The sequence below is a fragment of the Procambarus clarkii genome, chromosome 81, assembly GCF_040958095.1.
Source record: "Procambarus clarkii isolate CNS0578487 chromosome 81, FALCON_Pclarkii_2.0, whole genome shotgun sequence".
NCBI lineage: Eukaryota > Metazoa > Arthropoda > Malacostraca > Decapoda > Cambaridae > Procambarus > Procambarus clarkii.
In genome coordinates, this window is record NC_091230.1 from 22641003 (window position 1) to 22665843 (window position 24841).

General features: G+C 45.9%; 2 protein-coding genes across 8 annotated transcripts in view; both read right to left on the minus strand.

Moving 5' to 3' along the window:
• Positions 1-24841, minus strand: part of LOC123773018 (cytospin-A) — a 424140-nt gene that overhangs the window by 301583 nt on the left and 97716 nt on the right. The window contains exon 1 of one of the 7 annotated variants that reach the window (XM_069315369.1): positions 5887-6260. The exons of the other annotated variants lie outside the window; for them this stretch is intronic. The gene's annotated coding sequence lies outside the window, so the exon portion shown is untranslated. Of the gene's footprint in view, positions 1-5886; positions 6261-24841 lie in introns of those variants that run through there. 7 annotated transcript variants of the gene reach the window in all.
• LOC123749086 (uncharacterized) overlaps positions 1-24841 on the minus strand; it is a 61912-nt gene that overhangs the window by 6324 nt on the left and 30747 nt on the right. The gene's annotated exons all lie outside the window — the stretch shown is intronic.

Genomic DNA, 24841 nt, shown 5'->3' on the forward strand with positions numbered 1-24841 from the left:
ACGTAGGTTCGAATCCTCGTCACGGCCCTTGTGGATTTGTTCAATGTTAAACTATTCGAGATCAGGCTTTTTAGCCCAGAATAAGGTGACATTACCACATATCTGCTCTGAATGTACTCGTAAAGTGGGTAATATTTATATATATAAAAAAGTAGCCTACACTACTTTTGTAGTAATTTGGCTCAAGACACTATTTTCCAAGTGACCTTCTTACCCTATTCAAAACTTTTGTATAACAAAAGTTATACAAAAGCACCAGCTGCTCTTCCTTTTTTTTTTTACCCCTCAAGTTTTTATGCCCAAAGCTTTTGATAACATTGGAGGGCGTGTGGAAGGGGTGGTGGAAGGGGTTGGTGGAAGGGGGTGGTGGAAGGGGTGGTGGAAGGGGGTGGAAAGGACAGGAAGGTGAAGCTGGAAAAGTTGGGTAAGGTTGGCGTGCCTTAGTGGATAAATTTGTCTATGTGGATATGTTGTGTTGGTATGGCTACAACTACGGGCTCACCATAGCCCGTGCTACTTGGAACTTTTTGTTCCAGGTAGCGAATCTTAAACAGCATGGTATTGCTGTTGTGTAGAATTAGTACATAGGTCTTCTTAGGCGGGTGAAGGCCACTCCTTGTGAAGATGTATTAATATACGAAAGTACTTAAGGAAATTCCTGTTTCAATTTTCCTCCGTGGTCTGACACTGTCATATATTATATATATATATATATATATATATATATATATATATATATATATATATATATATATATATATATATATATATGTCGTACCTAGTAGCCAGAACGTACTTCTCAGCCTACTATGCAAGGCCCGATTTGCCTAATAAGCCAAGTTTTCATGAATTAATTGTTTTTCGACTGCCTAACCTACCTAACCTAACCTAACCTAACTTTTTCGGCTACCTAACCTAACCTAACCTATAAAGATAGGTTAGGTTAGGTAGGGTTGATTAGGTTCGGTCATATATCTACGTTAATTTTAACTCCAATAAAAAAAAATTGACCTCATACATAATGAAATGGGTAGCTTTATCATTTCATAAGAAAAAAATTGGAGAAAATATATTAATTCATGAAAACTTGGCTTATTAGGCAAATTGGGCCTTGTATAGTAGGCTGACAAGTGAGTTCTGGCTACTAGGTACGACATATATATATATATATATATATATATATATATATATATATATATATATATATATATATATATATATATATATATAATATACGTGTGTGTGGGAGAGAAATGACAGGGTTTGTATAAATAATTATCTTATATCTGATTTTATATTTTGTTTAGTCAGTAAAAAAAACTGTAAAGATTTAGAACAAATATATATATCTGGAGCGTTGACCTGAAATGACTGGATGGTCTCTGGGGGTTGAGCTCTGGCTCTTTGGTCCCGCCTCTCAACTGGTGTACAGTAGTAAACAATTTAGTGTACACACACGCGGGTCGGCACTGGAGTAGGGGCCCGCTAGCCTAGCGTCACGCGGGCTACCTCTTTTATCTGATTTAATTCCATACAACACTAGTTAATCGTGTGACTAAATGGGTTGATTTCTGAAACGCGGCGAAATATTTTATCGCCATGGTGTTATGAGTGCAATTGTGTTACGCTCTAGTTGTTTGAGCGTTAACATACACTTTCACTGTTTAATCACGGGTTAATTCTTTAACATATTTAACAGAGCCCAGGAAACATTTAAGGCTGAACGATGGAGACGTTACACTGAACGAAGAAGAAGACATTTAACGTTAACGGGGTTGGCATTTAACAATAAGCTAACGAAACATTTAACAATAAACTAACGAGGCATTTAACAATAACCTTCCGAGACATTTAACAATAACCTAACGGACATTTAACAATAACATAACGAGACATTTAACAATAACATAACGAGACATTTAACAATAAGCTAACGAGACATTTAACAATAAGCTAACGAGGCATTTAACAATAAGCTAACGAGACATTTAACAATAAGCTAACGAGACATTTAACAATAAGCTAAGGAGACATTTCCCTTTCACTAGCGAACGTTGACCTCTTATTATCATTTTCTATCTCATTTTCTTGCTATTTTTGTTACTGTGTAATTTAGCCCTTAGGCCAGGCACTAGAACCTGTTGACCTATTCAACCCCCAGAACACGATCCGTCATATCACTTTACAACCAGTTTCCGCCAATTACAATTATAAAGACCTCAAGCGTAATTATATATATCGACCTTAGATAAAGTCCGCCCAATTGTTTAGTTACGTAAATCTAGATGCACTAGGCTTCTTTAACTAGGATAAATGTTAAGAGTGATAGGAGGATGTAAAATGAATTAAGATTCAAGTTCAAGTAAGTTTATTGCGACAAGAAAAAAAAATACATCTCAAAGGAATAGAGTAGCTTAGGCTATTTCTACCCACCATTTTAAGACTTTACCAAGCTAGCAATGAGTTTAGACACCAAGTCTTAACAGCTGTTGTTGTTGTTTAAGATTCGCTACCTGGAACAAAAAGTTCCAAGTAGCACGGGCTATGGTGAGCCCGTAGTTCCTAATAGCGCTATTATGTCCTTAAAATTGCAGTTAATATTACAAGAGTGATATTATATATTAAGAGCATGGTAACGTTTCCATGAAGATGTTTTAACTATGGAGGTGACGAATATTTGATTACTATCGATTTTTTTTTATAAATTTGAATCTGAAATTCAAATTCGTGTGTGACCATCAATCAACATTCCCCCCCCCCCCCCGCCCCATTCAATATAAGAACATAAGAATGAAGGTAACTGTAGAAAGCCTATTGGGCCGTACGAGGCAGTTCCTATTTATATCCATCCAATCTCATTCATATGTGTCTAATCTACGCTTGAAACAATCAAGGGCTCCTACTTCTATTATGTTGCACGGTAATTGGTTCCACAAATCAACAACCCTGTTACCGAACCAGTATTTACCCAGGTCTTTCCTAAATCTAAACTTATATAATTTATACCCATTGTTTCGTGTTCTGTTTTGTATTGATAATTTTAAAGCACAGTTGCTGACACTCGTCTTTTTTATAAATTGGCTGTGTTATCACTCGTACAAACGTACCTCCATAAATTAGTTGTTATCACACGCACAAACGTCACCTCATAAATTAGTTATCACACACACACAAACATCACCTCATAAATTAGTTATCACACACACACAAACATCACCTCATAAATTAGTTATCACACACACAAACATCACCTCATAAATTAGTTATCACACACACACAAACATCACCTCATAAATTAGTTATCACACACACACAAACGTCACCTCATAAATTAGTTATCACACACACACAAACATCACCTCATAAATTAACTGTGTTATCACACACAAACGTCAACCCCATAAATTAGTTGTGTTATCACACACACTCACAAACACACTCACCCCATAAACACCTCACCATCACAAATTCCAAGATCATTCTTGTTTACAAACACTCCCCCCCCCCCCAACCAACCAAGGTGACCCTGGTGGCCGCGTTCAACCACCACAAGGGTGAAAGTGTCGGACGCAAGAAATCTCACCTAAAGAACCCAATAAAAGAACTCGGATAGCCATTTGTTATTCTTGTCAAGAATAACAAATGCAGGAAGATGGAGAATAATGTAACGGAAAAAAAAACACACACACACATGGTTCGAATCTCCTCGAATCCCAGATGAATGAAATAATTTAGCAATTATGTTTTACAATTTTTTTTCGTTCAGTTATTTTATTAATATATTCATTTTTATTCATTTTATCAGTCCTTAATTCATTCTGGGGACGGTTGAGGAAAGGTGTCAAGAGGCGTATATACTTATATACTGTATATACTTGTATACTGTATATACTTGTATGCTATATATACTTGTATACTTTATATACTTAGCTAAGGCATCAAAAGTCCATTTCCTCCCCTTTTCTATCTCACTTTTTTCTTTCTAGGTGTACCCTTTCTCTTCCCAATGTACCTGGTGAGCACACGTCACCTGATTAGCAAGCCATTCCCAATCACCAGGTCAATAAACCATCCCCAATCACTAAACCATCCCCCAATCATCACTAAACCATCCCCAATCACCAGGTCACTAAACCACCCCCCAATCACCACTAAACCATACCCAATCATCACTAAACCATCCCCCAATCATCACTAAACCCTCGCCAATCACCAGGTCACTAAACCACCCCCCAATCACCACTAAACCATACCCAATCATCACTAAACCATCCCCCAATCACTAAACCATCCCCCAATCACTAAACCATCCCCAATCACCAGGTCACTAAACCATCCCCAATCACCAGGTCACTAAACCACCCCCCAATCATCACTAAACTACACCCCCAATCACCACTAAACCATCCCCCAATCATCACTAAACCCTCGCCAATCACCAGGTCACTAAACCACCCCCCAATCATCACTAAACCATCCCCCAATCACTAAACCATCCCCCAATCATCACTAAACCATCCCCAATCACCAGGTCACTAAACCACCCCCCAATCACCACTAAACCATACCCAATCATCACTAAACCATCCCCCAATCATCACTAAACCCTCGCCAATCACCAGGTCACTAAACCATCCCCCAATCACCCCTGACCCCACCACAACGCCGCCTTCACCATTCAAGCAGCCCGCTATTTATATCATCGTGAAGAATCAATCCTATTCACAAAGTTCTAGCAATCGGTGAGTCGGCGTGGCCAGCCACGTAGGTCGAATTCTGGGAATTCCATTAAGTTTTGACGTTAAATCGTGCGTTTTCGTCATATATATATATATATATATATATATATATATATATATATATATATATCAGTATATATTATGCTCCTTCAGTTGATATAAGTTCTATGACACTATGTAAGGCAAATGGAGATCACAAGGTATGGATTGATGGTATTATCATTGATATTAGTTTTGATATTTTCACATGAAACCGATATCCATTTATAATGCTTCGATTGTGTTCACACGAAATTGGCTCTTAAACACGAATCGTTTTGAAAATGCGTGCGTGCGTGTATTATGCAATCGATCTATCGGCTGTAGTCGAGTTCATTAATTAGTGAACAACAACGTCCCCCTCCCCCATTCTGTGAGAGGTAGTGGAAAAAGGTTACAAAGGCACTTAATGGGCTCTGGGATTGAGCTCCATAGAAATGATCTATTATTAACCAACATTCAAGGGGGAGGAGGGGCAGCGACGGATACAGTCCCTCAGGTTACAGGAGAGTGTACATCAGGTTACAGGAGAGTGCACTGTAACCGGCCAAGACCACAAAACTAATTTAGAACTCCTTGCAAAATAATATCATGACTAATAAAGAGATAAAAGGAATGAGCTTGTACTTCAGGCACAGCAAGAACAGGTCGTTTCTCAACCAGATGTTGATTGTCATTCTACACATTTCAGCTGGAGATGCGCATTCCAAATAGTGACGCGCATTCCAGATAGTGACGCGCATTCCAGATGGTGACGCGCATTCCAAATAGTGACGCGCATTCCAGATGGTGACGCGCATTCCAGATGGTGATGCGCATTCCAGATGAAGCGCATTCCAGATGGTGACGCGCATTCCAGATGGTGACGCGCATTCCAGATGAAGCGCATTCCAGATGGTGACGCGCATTCCAGATGGTGACGCGCATTCCTAGTAGTAGGCATCCATCAGTCTCGGGAGACTATGGAGTTGCGCTCTGGTTGTCGGTCTGGAGTGGCCTCACCAGGGCGCAAAGCCAGGGTAGGTTGATATGGAAAAAAAGCTGTCACCCATGCAGCAGGTTCCTAGAAAAGTGAACACTATACACATAGATTATGGTGGGAACTTACCCATTGTGATGATGAAGGGATTCTCAGGTGTACAGAATCCTGTCTCCTCCCCTACACACACACACACACACACTTGTCTATGTTCTCTTTACTCGCTGAAATGCTTCTGTGTCTCAACTCACACGCAACAAATCCAATTTCTAATCCCCGAAAACAACAAAGGTCTATAAGAGGTTTTTTTCCAGTTTGTCAATATCTTTACACACAAACACTAAGAGTTAGGATAAGTTATTCTGTCACGAATATTACACTTTATGGAGTGTCTGGATTTGTTATGGTGTTACTGTCGATTACCAGTTGGATAAAGAATTTGAGTGACATGATGCGGAGAGCACCCGCGCACATCCGCCCTCTCCACGCGCCACATACACACTACCGATGACCGGCAGACGACTACACTCCCTGTTCCCAGCAGTTGCCATCGCGGCCCATGTGAAAATTTTAGTAAATAAACCATTGTTTCAATTAAGCATACGCCAGCGGACATATTTTCCCTGTCAACTATACTTATTATAGAGTTTACTCCGATGTATAAGGTAATATCCTGGGATACCCAGGATAAGGAGTGCGTGAAATTCGTGTAAGATAGGACTTTCCGCGCCGCAGGGCTGCCAACACAATCAAGTTTGTTTATTATTGTCTCCTGCTGATGGCAGGGCGGCATGGACAGAAGAGCAGCGCTCAACACCTACATTTACCGTGACAACAACAACAATGGCTAAATAATATATTCCGGATGAAAGCAATGACAAAAAGTGATAGATTCCAGGAGTTTCCTATCGTATATGAACCCCAAAAACTCACACCCACACACACACCCAAACCCACACACACACACACACACACACACACACACACACACACACACACACACACACACACACACACACACACATACAGACACACACACACACACACACACACCCACACACACACACACACCCACACACACCAGCCCAGACGGGATGTGTGGGTTTGGGTTCCATGAGTACGATTCCTTCCCTACCTGTCCTTACATCGCCTTCATTATGTAACCCCGTTGCTCCTCCTCCTCCTCCAGCCGTCGATACATACACGATCCCACCCTAGATGGAGCCACTGACCTGCACCCTAGTTATCATGATTACATTATTCAACGCCACTAACGTCTTGAATTATTATCGAACCGCCAGTGTCAGTCAGAATAGTATCCCCTCCCCGTGTTTACTATTTGTATTTTTACTATTTGTATCTGCAGAATCGAGCCATTTAGCTCCTGGGCCCCGCCTCTCTAGCCAATCTATTTTACCTATATTATGTCTACTACATATATTTCTCTCTAACACGCACACACACAAACACACTAGGCTAGAGGGGCCTCGTGGACAGCGCTCTGGGGTCGTAGTCTTATGGGCCCGGGTTTGATCCCCGGCAGAGGCAGATGAATGCCTCTGGGAGCTATAGGTATCTGGGAGTTATGCAGCTGATACTGGCTTCTTCCTGGGGATGTATGTGTGCGCGTGTATAAGAGAAAATATATGTAGTAGACATAATAGAGGAACAATAAATTGGTTAGAAAGGCGGGGTCCAAGAGCTAATAGCTCGATTCTGCAGATACAAATAGTAAAAACACATCCCCATGAAGCAGCCCGTTCAAGTAAGTTTATTGAGAAAAGGAAGTACATTTCAGAAGGATAAAGCAGCTTAGGCTATTTCTACCCTTGTAGAAATACATTCACATATTGTATGATTGATTGTATACATTTGTATACATAATTGAAATTGTATACATAATTGTATACATATGAAATTGTATACATAAGGTCCCTCAAGGGGCTCACAAACCCATATAGAATAGAATAAATAACTGTGTACTGTTTTTCACATTCCAGTGGTAATCACATGGCATACAGTGAGATATTTGATTGATTATGCTGTCTTGTCTTGGTAAAAAAACAAGTTGGAGAACGTACAACATAAAGCCATGAGAATAATCCCAAATCGAACCCCGGTCCCCAGGTCCACGAGTCTAGAACACTGTCCACTCAGCCAGCCAGCCCCTGTGTGTGTGTGTGTGTGTGTGTGTGTGTGTGTGTGTGTGTGTGCGTGTGGTGGAGGGAGGAACTGCTTCAATGCGGGATATTTTTTTTTTTAGTGCGGGTGAGTCCGCATTAGTGAAGATTGGCCTGACGCGTAGGCAACATGGCCAGGGACCTGGAATGTTGTCAGTGAGGGCGCTAGAGATTTTCCCGCTCTTTATAAAACCTATGAAGAACGCTAGAGTACGGAGCCACACACCTTAATGTAACAAAACTAGACACCCAATATATAACCACATACATGTACGTAAGCACACACACACACACCTGCGTATATAACCCACACACCTGAATATATAAGCCACACACATATGTAACCCTACATCTGTACATACAGACTTATACACCGAGACGAGGAAAATGCAAAGGTTCTGTGATTTGTATATATATATATATATATATATATATATATATATATATATATATATATATATATATATATATATATATATATATATGTATATATATATAACAAAAAACAAGGCCAAGTTTCAAATCCTTAAACGCTGTGATGGCTCTCTATCTCAGTATTACTGTCAATGAACGCCACTGAGTACACTGCTATAGAGTACACTGTACTAAAGTACAATGAACAAGCTTCAAAATGGTCCAAGAGAGACCGAAATGTCGTCGTCTCATCATGTGATGAGTGGCTCGGGCATTATATCTTCAGCCACGTTATTGTGACTCATCATCTCCAATACTAGAGTATTCTCCCTCAATATTATTATCAATGAATCTTAAGAGATGAGGCAGGCAGGAGGCGGGATGTGAGAAGCCTCGAACCTGACAGGCCTCGGGCGGTAGCTCCTTGTACCAGACAACCAGAGAATGCCATGATAATGGCTATCTTGCCCTGCTTGAACGTTGAACGACGGGACCTGCATACTCCTGGATTAGTCTCACGAAGGTGGTTTAATAACCCAGTTCGGTAGGACTAGAAGTAAACAATTAATGAACACAACTAGAAGAGAGATCTGGAGAGAACTGGTGAGGGAAGAGTGGTTGTTGTAGACCAAGCGTGTCTCGGGGTTGTCATTAGTGGAAGTTAAGAAGGCTATTCAGATGCTGTAACTATAGGAGGCCTGGTCAGAGACCGGGCCCGGGGGGCCCTCGAGGCCCCGGGCCTCTAGTGCCCTTCACTGTCAACACAGCTTACAAGCTGTGAGCTGAACACAGCCAACAGCTGTGGCACTTTAGTGACGGCTGTCTAGTTCTAGCCTAATCCACTTATGGGGAAAACTCTTAAGTTGACCAGATCACACACTCGAAAGTGAAGGGACGACGACGTTTCGGTCCGTCCTGGACCATTTTCAAGTCGATTGTGGGACGATTCTCAAGTTGATTGAGACCATTCTCACAATCGACTTGAGAATGGTCCAGGACGGACCGAAACGTCGTCGTCCCTTCACTTTCTAGTGTGTGGTCTGGTCAACATATTTCAGCCACGTTATTGTGACTCCTCGTCTGTAAAACTCAAATTTTTCTGAGTTTTCTTCAAAGCCCACTTTGAAGCTTTGAACAATGCTTCATTACCTACTTTGTCAACGTTGTTTAAGATTCAGCTACTGGGAACAAAACGTTCCAAGTAGCACGGGCTATGGTGAGCCCCGTAGTAGACTTACCTGGCACAGGAGCGGGGCTGTAACTGTGTGTGTTTACTTTGTCAATTCGCCTGTGACTCTTTACGTGGTAATCCAACCCGCGTATTGCTGCTCCTCCGTCTAGAAGGACGTCCTCCTCCTTCTAGACGGAGGAGCAGCTTAGGCACTAATCTTCTTCTTCCATATCTTTGTGTGTTCTTTGTTAACTTGTTGTATGACAGAGGGTACTGTGTGTGTGTGTGTGTGTGTGTGTGTGTGTGTGTGTGTGTGTGTGTATGTGTGTGTGTGTGTGTGTGTGTGTGTGTGTACTCACCTAGTTGTACTCACCTAGTTGTGTTTGCGGGGGTTGAGCTCTGGCTCTTTGGTCCCGCCTCTCAACCGTTAATCAACTGGTGTACAGATTCCTGAGCCTATTGGGCTCTATCATATCTACACTTGAAACTGTGTATGGAGTCAGCCTCCACACACATGTGTGTGTGTGTGTGTGTGTGTGTGTGTGTGTGTGTGTGTGTGTGTGTGTGTGTGTGTGTGTGTGAGTGTTAGAGTTAGTATCACCAACAAACATCCTGCTGGAGACATCCGGCGTTATACTGTTCTTGTTATACACACACACACACACACACACACACACACACACACACACACACAGGCATTAGGAAGTGATGTGGTGGAGGCTGACTCTATACACAGTTTCAAATATAGATTTGATAAAACCCCAGTAGGCTCTAGAATCTGTTAATTGACAGATGAGAGGCGGGACCAAAGAGCTAAAGCTCAACCCCCGCAAGCACAAATAGACGAGTTGTGCTTGCAACTTGTATACACAGTGACAGATGGATGGAACAAGTTAAGTGAGAAGGTGGTGGAGGCCAAAACCGTCAGTAGTTTCAAAACGTTATATGACAAAGAGTACTGGGAAGACGGGACACCACGAGCATAGCTCTCATCTTATAACTACACTTACGTAATCACACACACACACACACACACACACACACACACACACACACACACACACACACACATGCGTAGGAATTGAGAAAGAAGCAGAGCCAATATAAGAATGACAGGAAACCAAAGAGCAATCACAAAGTTCCCCATGAAAGGTGAATGGTCGTCAACCCGGAGCCTGAACCACCATCAGGCCAAACAACCCATCATCAATTCAACAAATAATCAACCATCAACAATACAAAAACCCGTCGAGTACGCAGGGGCATTTCTCTAACACCGACTTCATTAAATTCTACACAAGTAGAATTGTGTATTTGCATTTTAAGCAGTCTCCGTGGTGTAGTGGTAAGACACTCGCCTGGCGTTCCGCGAGCGCTATGTCAGGGGTTCGTATCCTGGCCGGGGAGGATTTACTGGGCGCAATTCCTTAACTGTAGCCTCTGTTTAACGCAACAGTAAAATGTGTACTTGGTTGTAACAACGATTCTTCGCGGCAGGGGATCGTATTCCAGGGACTTGCCCGAAACGCTACGCGTACTAGTGGCTCTACAAGAATGTAACAACTCTTGTGTATATCTAAAAAAAAAAAAAAAAAAAAAAAAAAAAAAAAAAAAAAATTGGTTGCATTTGACTTGCAACCCTCGTGGCCACGTTGGCTACTACGACTCTGGGGCCAGATTCACGAAAGCACTTACGCAAGCACTTACGAACCTGTACATCTCAATCTTTGGCGGCTTTGTTTACAATTATCAAACAGTTAATGAGCTCCGAAGCACCAGGAGGCTGTTTATAACAATAACAACAGTTGATTGGCAAGTTTTCATGCTTGTAAACTGTTTAATAAATGTAACCAAAGCCGTCAAAGATTGAGGAAAGATGTACACGTTCGTAAGTATTTGCGTAACTGCTTCGTGAATCTGGCCCCTGGATGCGGTTCATACACATCCAGCCAGCGGTATAAACATTACCTCGACCCACGTGACTAATACACATTAGCCGGGCCTATAACTATAAATAATATATAATAATATTAATTTGGACTTGATTAAAGAGCGCCCCCACGTCTGGTGGCTGCCGGTGCGTGGCGACTCACTCCGAGAGGTTGCGTGCACAGCCTTGCAACACGCGTGAGATTGCGTGCACAATGTTGCAACACGGGCCAGATTGCGTGCACAGCTTGGCAACATGCAGCAGTCCTCACTAGCGCCACCTTACCTGAAATAACATAAAACGTGAGCATAATTACCGCAAGTGGGGGCTCGCCATAGCCCGTGCTACTTGCCCCGCTCCTGTGCCAGGTAAGTCCACTACGGGCTCGCCATAGCCCGTGCTACTTGCCCCGCTCCTGTGCCAGGTAAGTCCACTACGGGCTCACCATAGCCCGTGCTACTTGCCCCGCTCCTGTGCCAGGTAATTCCACTACGGGCTCACCATAGCCAGTGCTACTTGCCCCGCTCCTGTGCCAGGTAAGTCCACTACGGGCTCACCATAGCCCGTGCTACTTGCCCCGCTCCTGTGCCAGGTAAGTCCACTACGGGCTCACCATAGCACGTGCTACTTGCCCCGCTCCTGTGCCAGGTAAGTCCACTACGGGCTCACCATAGCCCGTGCTACTTGCCCCGCTCCTGTGCCGGGTAAGTCCACTACGGGCTCGCCATAGCCCGTGCTACTTGCCCCGCTCCTGTGCCAGGTAAGTCCACTACGGGCTCACCATAGCCCGTGCTACTTGCCCCGCTCCTGTGCCAGGTAAGTCCACTACGGGCTCACCATAGCCCGTGCTACTTGCTCCGCTCCTGTGCCAGGTAAGTCCACTACGGGCTCACCATTTGCCCGTGCTACTTGCCCCGCTCCTGTGCCAGGTAAGTTACGGGCTCACCATAGCCCGTGCTACTTGGAACTTGTTCCGAGTAGCTGGATCTATAACAACATACGGCAAGTTGTTGACATAGTGCCACACGAATGCCAATTATTACTTGAATTAACGTTAATTTTCTGACACGCAGAAAACTACTTACCTAGAGAGAGTAACAGACATTGCAACATCAATTAATTAACTTTAATTAGGAGGCAATTTAATTAATTAACGTAAGAGGCAAGATGAGGTGGGATAGAAGCCCTATGAGGTGGGATAGAAGCCCTATGTGGTGGGATAGAAGCCCTATGTGGTGGGATAGAAGCCCTATGTGGTAGGATAGAAGCCCTATGAGATGGGATAGATGCCCTATGTGGTGGGATAGAAGCCCTATGAGATGGGATAGAAGCCCTATGTGGTGGGATAGAAGCCCTATGTGGTGGGATAGAAGCCCTATGTGGTGGGATAGAAGCCCTATGAGGTGGGATAGATGCCCTATCAGATGGGATAGAAGCCCTATGAGGTGGGATAAAGGCCCTATAAGGTGGGATAGAAGCCCTATGAGGTGGGATAGAAGCACTCTGTGGCAAGATGGACAGATGAAGCAAATCCAGCAACTTGTAAATCTCTGCACCCTATAAGCAAGACGATTAATTGCAAGAAGCCCTCAACCACACACCCACCTAGCCACGACCTGAGATATGCACAGAGGACAGGTAGATCAAGTATTATGATCCCCATCTGTTAAAGAGAACACCGCTTCAACAGCCAAGTCTACATGACTGAGCGTTCAATGTATCCAAGATAGCAATACCGCCCTTACGATATCATAGAGGATGGCGCTCTTTTGCTCTGTCGTCAGAGCTAGAATCTATTCGGCTATCTGATGGAGCGAGGTAAGAGGTCGGCGGGGGGGGGGGGGGAGAGGGGGGATAGATGGGGTAGAAGAGGGGGGGGGAGGGTGAGGGATATGGGAGAGAATGGTGGAGAGTTGGGTAGGAAGAGTTAAGGTATGGGAGAGATGGGTAGGAGACAGTGGTGAATAGAACAGAGACAAAGATATGCCTGTGGGAGTGAGTGTACTCACCTAGTTGTGGTTGCGGGGGGGGGGGTTGAGCTCTGGCTCTTTGGTCCCGCCTCTCAACCGTCAGTCAACTGATGTACATATTCCTGAGCCTACTGGGCTCTGTCATATCTACATTTGAAACTGTGTATGGAGTCAGCCTCCACACACACACACACACACACAGCCTGTGTGTGTGTGTGTGTGTGTGTGTGTGTGTGTGTGTGTTTAGCCGTTGATCAATATCTTGACTATGTCTGGAAGAACGCCTCTGCTTGGAGCTCCCTGCAGGCACAATGGTGGGGGTGGTAGGGAGGGGCAGGTAGGAAGGGAGGGAGGGGGAGATAGAATGAAGGTAAGGGGGGTAAGAGGGGGGAGGAAAGGGAAGTGGGGGAGCAAGAGGAGCCAGGGAAAATGAATGGCCTTGTGAAAGTGCATTATAGAGTCACAGCGCCACATCTATACCCATTTATTCAACCTATTCTTCCATTATATCGAAAGAAATAGTCAATCTTCAACGAAATTCTTAGTTGCACTAAGCACTGTATTCCTCCCTTGGGTCACTATTACGAGGGTCGTAAGGCCAGCTCTACGACCCGTCTTCAAGGCTAGGCTCGTCCAAGCGGCGGCCGACCGCAACAGATGCATTTATAAATATTAACATGAAGTCAAAGTCGGTGTTTTCTCTCATTTTAAATTCAAATTTTATATTGGCCTTCTGTGCATAGTTCGGCACAGGTCAGATGTTTAGGTTCTGTTAGGAAAGTAAATACTTGTATTTGCAGTACGCGCTGCGATTCGAACGCAGGAAAGGAGCAAAGCAACGTTCCAAAAAAAAAAAAAATTCGAACGTCAGCAATTATGAGTCTCATCCCTAATCCTTATCCTGACCCCCTTCCAAGTGCTGTGTAGTCGTAATGGCTTGGCGCTTTCCCCTGATAATTCCCTCCCTTATTTACGCACGAAATTTGGTGGTTGGATTAATGAGCGTTTGGTCATTATGAAGGTGGACCACTGCAGCTCTATTACTGATCTCACGCAATATCCTGGTATCACTCATGTCCTACTCATGTCCCACTCACGTCCGAGAGTAGAGTAGATCAGAGGATATATGATCACAACATACACGATACTGAAGCAAATAGACGAGATGGATAAGACGAGCCTCTATAAAGCGAGACAATAAACGTACGGAAATACCAGTAGCCAGAACGAGTGGTCAAAAAGAGAACAAATGTATTGGAAAGCGGAAGTCCGGGAAGCCACCACCACATACAACGAACAAGATTTCGCAGGACAAGACAGTTATAACGTTACCACTAGACTAGTAGGGAGTGAGGAGAGCCGCGGGGCCACAAAGAGCTATACCTCAGTAGGTTAAACACCACCACCACCACAGCACCACCAACACAGCACCACCAACACAGCACCACCACCACAGCACCATCACCACAGCACCACCACCACAGCACCACCACCACAGCACCACCAACACAGCACCACCAACACAGCACCACCAACACAGCACCACCACCACAGCACCACCACCACAGCACCACCAACACAGCACCAACACAGCACCAACACAGCACCACCAACACAGCACCACCAACACAGCACCACCAACACACCACCAACACAGCACCACCAACACACCACCACCACCACAGCACCACCAACACACCACCAACACAGCACCACCAACACAGCACCACCACCACAGCACCACCAACACAGCACCACCAACACAGCACCACCAACACAGCACCACCAACACACCACCACCAACACAGCACCACCAACACAGCACCACCAACACAGCACCACCAACACAGCACCACCACCACAGCACCACCAACACAGCACCACCAACACACCACCAACACAGCACCACCAACACACCACCAACACAGCACCACCAACACAGCACCACCAACACAGCACCACCACCACAGCACCACCACCACAGCACCACCAACACACCACCAACACAGCACCACCAACACACCACCAACACAGCACCACCACCACAGCACCACCACCACAGCACCACCAACACAGCACCACCAACACACCACCACCAACACAGCACCACCACCACAGCACCACCACCACAGCACCACCAACACAGCACCACCAACACAGCACCACCACCACAGCACCACCACCACAGCACCACCACCACAGCACCACCACCACAGCACCACCAACACACCACCACCAACACACCACCACCACCACAGCACCACCACCACACCACCAACACACCACCAACACACCACCAACACAGCACCACCAACACAGCACCACCAACATAGCACCACCAACACAGCACCACCAACACACCACCACCACCACAGCACCACCAACACAGCACCACCACCACAGCACCACCAACATAGCACCACCACCACAGCACCACCAACACAGCACCACCAACACACCACCAACACAGCACCACCACCACAGCACCACCACCACAGCACCACCACCACAGCACCACCAACACAGCACCACCACCACAGCACCACCAACACAGCACCACCACCACAGCACCACCAACACAGCACCACCACCACAGCACCACCACCACAGCACCAACACAGCACCACCACCACAGCACCACCACCACAGCACCACCAACATAGCACCACCACCACAGCACCACCAACACAGCACCACCACCACAGCACCAACAACACAGCACCACCAACACAGCACCACCACCACAGCACCACCACCACAGCACCACCAACACAGCACCACCAACACACCACCAACACAGCACCACCAACATAGCACCACCACCACAGCACCACCAACACACCAACACCAACACAGCACCACCACCACAGCACCACCACCACAGCACCAACACAGCACCACCACCACAGCACCACCAACACACCACCAACACAGCACCACCAACACACCACCAACACAGCACCACCAACACAGCACCACCACCACAGCACCAACACAGCACCACCACCACAGCACCACCAACACAGCACCACCACCACAGCACCACCACCACAGCACCAACACAGCACCACCACCACAGCACCAACACAGCACCACCACCACAGCACCACCACCATAGCACCACCACCACAGCACCACCAACACAGCACCACCACCACAGCACCACCACCACAGCACCAACAACACAGCACCACCAACACAGCACCACCACCACAGCACCACCACCACAGCACCACCAACACAGCACCACCAACACACCACCAACACAGCACCACCAACATAGCACCACCACCACAGCACCACCAACACAGCACCACCAACACAGCACCACCAACACAGCACCACCAACACAGCACCACCACCACAGCACCAACACAGCACCACCACCACAGCACCACCAACATAGCACCACCAACACAGCACCACCAACACAGCACCACCACCACAGCACCAACACAGCACCACCAACACAGCACCACCACCACAGCACCACCACCACAGCACCAACATAGCACCACCACCACAGCACCACCAACACAGCACCACCACCACAGCACCACCACCACAGCACCACCAACACAGCACCACCACCACAGCACCACCAACACAGCACCAACATAAAAACAGAAACGGCAGCAGCAACAGCACCAGTAGCATCAACAACAGCGTTGTGGAACAGCTAGCGGCTCTCGTGTGAGCAGCAGCAGCAGCAGCAGGGGGAGGCGGCAGCCAGAGGTGCCCCCCAGTAACTGCACACACACCACTACTACACCTGACTCACGCTCAACAATACACACCTTAATGGCGCCCCATCAACACCGCTCTCCGCTGCAGCATTTTGTAACGTGGCTGCTTAAAGTGCGGCCTCACGCCACCAGGTGGCACCCCTACCACACCTCACAATCCCACCGCAAGAGGGCAGTGTGAGCCTCTAATTTCCCTGAGACAATATATATTCCCCTGAAGTTACTAGTACTTATAGACTCCCGTCAACACGTCCCCACAACCATCCCTCACATCCCCCTCCCACAATTCCCATCCCCAACACAGCCCTGCCATCCCAGAAAATACCAAATATCATTTGATTTAACTCCTGTACCTGGTATCCACCAGGCCGAGGGTCTCAAGTGACTGAGCCGTCCTGAACTTCAAGGAAGTGTCAACCTACTCATCCTCACCAGCTGTACAAGGACCCGCACGCTTCCACGAACCTCCACACGATACACTTATATTCTCCCCGGGGTCCAGACCCAGACCCCCGGGGTCCTCCCTGACCCCCGGGGTCCTCTCTGACCCCCGGGGTCCTCCCTGACCCCCGGGGTCCTCTCTGACCCCCGGGGTCCTCTCTGACCCCCGGGGTCCTCTCTGACCCCCGGGGTCCTCCCTGACCCCCGGGGTCCTCTCTGACCCCCGGGGTCCTCTCTGATCCCCGGGGTCCTCTCTGACCCCCGGGGTCCTCTCTGACCCCCGGGGTCCTCCCTGACCCCCGGGGTCCTACTGACCCCAGGAGTCTTGGCTGCTCCCCCTTCTCCTTTTCCTACTCCTCCTGTACCAAAACAGAGAGCAGTGTGTTAGGCTTGCTGGCGTCAGGATAACTTAGGGAAGGTTGAGCTGGTTCTCCTGTCCTCCGGCACTGATCCACTTGGGCAGATACAGTTTAGAGATGCTCTTCAGTGTAGCAATGTTGGTATATTAAACAATTGATGGTGCCCGGTTTTGTTCCTCTCTCTCTCTCTCTCTCTCTCTCTCTCTCTCTCTCTCTCTGATGCTCTTTCACACTTTCTCATCCTGTCACTTTATCTCTGTCCTGCAAAATGTTATATTCCGAAAAGATGAAAACTGCTAAGCAGCAGAGAACAATTCTCCGATTTTAGACTTCGTCAAAACCTCGGGGGGAGGGGGGAATAGTGTAGGGGCCGATATTTCTTACTGGGAGGCAATGTGGCTGACCACTGACCAGCCTATGACAGTCACACACCACCTAAGTATCATCCCAAAAAGTTGAGTGAAGCTAGCCCCAAGCGTTTAGCCTCCAACCTTGCACAAACACTTCTTTCACAGACACAGACAAGCTGGGCACCTACCACCCGCAGCTTGCACAAGTGTTGTCACGCAGAAGAAGAGTGGAAAGAGCAGGAAAACTAGGAGAGGGTGCGTGGGAAATGATGATGGGGGGGGGGGGGGAAATAGGGGGGGAACAGGGTGATTTAAACTTGATGGTGGCCTTGGTAGGTGAGTACCTTGCCTTGGGGGAGGGGGGGGGGAGGGAGGAAAGATAAACCCCTTGGGCTAGTTTAAATCCCACTGTTGCCTCGGGCCTGAGGGGGTAGGGGTGAGGGAGGGGGAAGAGAGAGGGGGTGGGGGTGAGGGAGGGGGAAGAGAGAGGGGGTAGGGGTGAGGGAGAAGGATACTAGAGACAGGTTCCAACACTCCCACACACACACCGTCCTAGGGGGGGGGGAAGGATATATACGCATCAAACATCACTTTAGGGGTTCGAGTACGAGTTTTTCTTGCTCCGAGGAACACCTTGTGTGGGAGGTGGAGGAGCGTCGTGTTCCTCAAGACACTGGTAACACTCAAGGCTTCTCTCTCTCTCTCTCTCATTCTCTCTCATTCTCTCTCTCATTCTCTCTCTCTCTCTCTCTCTCTCTCTCTCTCTCTCTCTCTCATTTATTCACGAGGCTATTTTAATGCTACATAAAAACCTGTATTTTCTGACTATACATAACGTCCACATACTTAAAAGAATCAATTAGCCTTATAATAAATATTACTGAAATAAATTATTATTGAATAGTATGAAAATTCTTACTTGCGCTTACAATTTTGTATTAATCGACCCAATTAATAATTTGTATTAATTAATAATTTAATTAATAATTAATAATTTAATTAATAATTAATTAATAATTTTGTATTAATTAATAATTTTGTATTAATTAATAATTTTGTATTAATTAATAATTTTGTATTAATTAATAATTTTGTATTAATTAATAATTTTGTATTAATTAATAATTTGTATAATTTTGTATTAATTAATGTATCAATTAATAATTTGTATTAATCGAGCCAATTAATTTTGTAATTAATCGAGCCAATCAGTATCTTCGCTGGCTCTTAATCACCGATGATTATTCTTCATTGGTGCTTCACATATTTCTACTGATCACAATGTTGCAACTAATCACTCCTAATTGGTGATTAGGAGTGATTAGTTGCCTCTTATAGGTTATCCTGAGATGATTTCGGGGCTTTAGTGTCCCCGCGGTCCGGTCCTCGACCAGGCCTCCATCCCCAGGAAGCAGCCCGTGACAGCTGACTAACACCCAGGTATCTATTTTACTGCTAGGTAACAGGGGCATAGGGTGAAAGAAACTCTGCCCATTGTTTCTCGCCGGCGGCCGGGATCGAACACGGGACCACAGGATTCACAAGTCCAGTGTGCTGTCCGCTCGGCCGACCGGCTCCCAGGTGCCTTTGGTCACCACTAATCCTCTACACTCCTCTTGTGGCGAAATCCTTGAGACGTCGTCACTTCTTTACCCATACAAATGTCACGGGACCGTTCCCAGATGTTCACCGGTCCGCGGTCCTTTGTATGTGATAATTGCTGGCTATCCAAGCTACAGCCCCGCTCCTGTGCCAGGTAAGTCCACTACGGGCTCACCATAGCCCGTGCTACTGGGAACTTTTTGTTCCCAGCAGCTTGCTATCGTTCCTAGAGTACTCGTCAAAGCGTCCTCGCTAGACAAGGCCGTAGAGGGCCCCCACAAGAGGCCGTAGAGGGCCCCCACAAGAGGCCGTAGACGCCCCCACAAGAGGCCGTAGCCTCTTTGTCTGTCATTGATCTAATTCTAGAAGAGGTTGGAGCTTCTTACCGGTGATTGGTCTAAGTCTACAAAGGGCGAGATCTAGCTCCAGGGCCCCCAACTTTGTGATTTTTACACTTCTCGACGTTCTAAATGCTTTCATGCTTGCTCGTGAATGTATAGATGTTAGATTCCGGGCTATTCATGCCCGTGCTAGATGACGAAATCTTCCACACCTTGTGTTTCAAACCTATTCCATATGTGTGTCACACTGAAACGAGAAATTTCCTTACGTTTCTAAGATTCATTCCAATATCTAACTGTGTCCCTCATCTGGATAATCCACTCTATAGTCACTTAATATATTCCTTTCAGTATCTTACACATCGTGATCATATCACCTCTGTTTCTTAACTCTTTTTATTAAGATTGAACACACACTACATCTGTTCCCTATAACTCAAATCTCTTCTCTATAGTACCAGTCTTATCGGAAATCTTTGAAGATTCTAGGTGCATGTCTTCTAGAGATACCCAAAGAACCGGTAGAATACGTAACAGTCATGCAACCAAGATATCACGGCTGTCACAATTGCAAGATTGCACGGCTGTTACGTCAAGGGCGTCTCGTAACAATGGCGGGAAACGTTTCATTCACAGATCCTTCTCTTCACAACATACAGTGCCTGGGGTTTTAAACCAACTTTAAGCAGCGTTTCAGCAACACTAACAGAACCCTTAAATATAAAATCAACAAGACTAAAATGGCTTGAGGGATCAGGCAAGTTTACAACACTTATTTGCCCATTTACATATTTGCGATATGTAGAATATGTAAGTAGGCAAACAGGCCCACACACACACACGAAGGCAAGTAGGCAAGCTCCTACCTATACAGGCAGACATTGAAGAAACAAAACAGGCAGGTAGGGAGCGCAGAAAAGCAGAGAGGCAACAGGCAAGGAAGGAGGGAGATAAGTAGGCAGGCAAGGAGGTCAAACAAGCAAACAAACAAGCAGGCAAGGGACGCAGGCAAGCAGGGGGACAAGGGTGGACGGTGTTGGCATCACTGCAGCTTTAGGCAAGTTTCATTGATTGGTTGGAAGTGGAGGAGTGAGTTTACGTAGAGTGAACACAACCAGGAGGATGGGCCACTGCTCACAACCAGGATGGGCCACTGACTCACAACCAGGATGGGCCACTGGCTCAGTGGCCCATGGGCCGCTCTACCGTCCAGCCCAAGTGGTTGGAGTGTACACAACCATAGACGACGCCTTAACAAGGTTCAGGTAATAAGTTCGGCATTATTTTGCGACAAAGCTAGGAGTCAAAAGATCTATACATTTCAGAAATAAAGTCATCTAATGTTATTCTTCAGCTTTCACTTGCCGTAGTTAGGGTAGTAGTTATTAGTAGTAGTTAGTAGTAGTTATTAGCAGAACTTTAAAGACAAAAAAGAAAATCAATGAATAAATGTTGACCAGACCACACACTAGAAATTGAAGGGACGACGACGTTTCGGTCCGTCCTGGACCATTCTCAAGTCGATTGTGATGAGGACAGGTAGGGACAGGCATTAAATAGGCAAGAGAGAGCTGAGGAGGAAAGTCAGGTGTAGGGGACAGTAGTAATGAGAACTGCAGCAGGCCTATTGGCCCATACGAGGCAGCTCCTATTATAACCACCGAAGGAGATAGTAAAAATGTTCAAGGAATAAATGTTCAAAATAAGGAAAGCAGAATACCGGGATTTATTTCTAGAAGCATTAGCAGAAAAAACATTTTGTGTTATTTTTCAGCTATATCTTACTCTGGTTAGGCCCCATTTAGATTATCTTACTCTGGTTAGGCCCCATTTAGATTATCTTACTCTGGTTAGGCCCCATTTAGATTATCTTACTCTGGTTAGGCCCCATTTAGATTGTCTTACTCTGGTTAGGCCCCATTTAGATTATCTTACTCTGGTTAGGCCCCATTTAGATTATCTTACTCTGGTTAGGCCCCATTTAGATTATGCAATTCACTTTTGGTCGCCGTACTATAGAATGGAAAACTTCTCTTTAACGTGTCCAGCGAAGGATGACAAAGTTTATCTCACACAAATTAGAAATATAAATTATCGTATATGAAGATTATGAGGGGCCTCGTTGCCTGGTGGATAGCGCGCAGGACTCGTAATTCTGTGGCGCGGGTTCGATTCCCGCACGAGGCAGAAACAAATGGGCAAAGTTTCTTTCACCCTGAATGCCCCTGTTACCTAGCAGTAAATAGGTACCTGGGAGTTAGTCAGCTGTCACGGGCTGCTTCCTGGGGGTGGAGGCCTGGTCGAGGACCGGGCCGCGGGGACACTAAAAAAAAAGCCCCGAAATCATCTCAAGATAACTCAAGAAGAGAGATTGAAAAAGTTTAATTGACATTCTGTAGAAAGACGAAGAGTTAGGAGTGACGTAGCATTGTAATTTACAACTGACGTAGCAGTCCCGGTTGATTTCTGGCCACAAACTGAACGGATTAAGTCATTAGCTCCCCCCCCCATCTCACGCGATTTGAGAATGGTCCAGGACGGACTGAAACGTGATTGATGATTGATGAAGATTAAGCCACCCAAAAGGTGGCACGGGCATGAATAGCCCGTAAGTGGTGGCCCTTTTGAGCCATTACCAGTATCAAGAGCTGATACTGGAGATCTGTGGAGGTGCGACTGCACCCTGCGTGACGGGAGATGTCTCCTGTGACCGAAACGTCGTCGTCCCTTCACCTTCTAGTGTGTGGTCTGGTCAACTCCCCACCTCACATTTATCTAATCGTGGTAGCTACATTTACCTCAGAAACTGTATCCCCAATACCCGGTAAGATCAATTCCTCAACACCTCAACCAGTATTTACCCAGGTCTTTCCTAAATCTAAACTTATCTAATTTATAGCCATTGTTTCGTGTTCTAAGTTTAGATTTAGGAAAGACCTGGGTAAATACTGGTTCCGTAAGAGGGTTGTTGATGTGTGGAACCAATTACCGCGAAACATAATGGAAGTAGGATCCCTTGATTGTTTCAAGCGTAGGTTAGACATATATATGAATGAGATTAGGTGGATATAAACAGGAGCTGCCTCGCATGGGCCAAATTTACGGGCTATTCATGCCCGTGCCACCTCTCGGGGTGGCTTAATCTTTATCAATCTATCAATCATGGGCCAACAGGTCTTCTGCTGTTGTTGTTGTTTTAGAGTTAGCTACTCAGAACGAAATGTCTTGTAGCACGGGCTATGGTGATCCCCGTAATGGTGGTCGTCTGCAGTTACCTTCATTCTTATGTTGTTTTGTACAACTCTACCACAACCTTTAATAACTGGATCACATCCACGCGGCGCTGAGTCACGCCATCTCCCGCAAGTTAGCGATGACCTTCACCGCTAGTCTTAAGAGGTGCGTGCGGTCTCCCGCGTGCGGTCGACGAGCCAGGTCCGCAGTGTGGCTGTGGCCAGCGAGCCTATGTCCGTCGTCTACCCCAGACCATCTACCCTGCAAAGTTTGCTGAGACTACCCCCAAGCGTCCGGCCTCCTTACATAAACCAAAGAGACTCCATTAACAAATTTGATTGATTGATGAAGATTAAGCCACCCAAAAGGTGGCACGGGCATGAATAGCCCGTAAGTGGTGGCCCTTTTGAGCCATCTGTGGAGATCTGTGGAGGTGCGACTGCACCCTGCGTGACGGGAGATGTCTCCCCATTAACAAATGGCAACACCATTTAACATTACGAATTGTCATATTATTATTATTAAGCTAAACTGAACAAAACTTGGCGCTGCCTGAAACTCACCCCCATAATCTACTCATAAGTCAGCATGTGACTAAATGAAGTTCAATAAAACTATAAAAAAAAATTGTTCTAAAGCTAAGAGAACACTGAACACCTTTCTCCCGCACCCCCTCTCCTCTTCTCAGTCTAACCAATATCCTGGTATAACCACGAGAGGCTATACCGGTGCTATGACCATCTGGTCACCATTTGGTCCGGGAGACATCTCCCGTCACGCAGGGTGCAGTCGCACCTCCACAGATCTCCAGTATCATCTATTGATACTGGTAATGGCTCAAAAGGGCCACCACTTACGGGCTATTCATGCCCGTGCCACCTTTTGGGCTCACCATAGCCCGTGCTACATGGACACTCCGTTCTGAGTAGCTAAATCTGAAACAACAACAACCGGTGCTATATAACCCAAGACCACGTCCTATAACCAACAAGTCTTCAATTATATATATATATATATATATATATATATATATATATATATATATATATATATATATATATATATATATATATATATATATATATATATATATATATGCTGTCACCTTCGCTTCCCGATCAACACACTTGAAATTGCAATGTAAACAATGGCTTGTGATGAGCTCGAGTGCGTGAGGGAAAGTGCCTTGTGGTTGGCTGGGGTCACGTGCTGGGGTCACGTGTTGGGGTTACGACACTTCGGGTCCTATAGATGGGGTTAACAAACCGATACTTTGACGGGAGATGCGGGGGATGATAGGGATGGTAGAGGGAGATGAGGATAGGTATGATTGATGAAGATTAGGC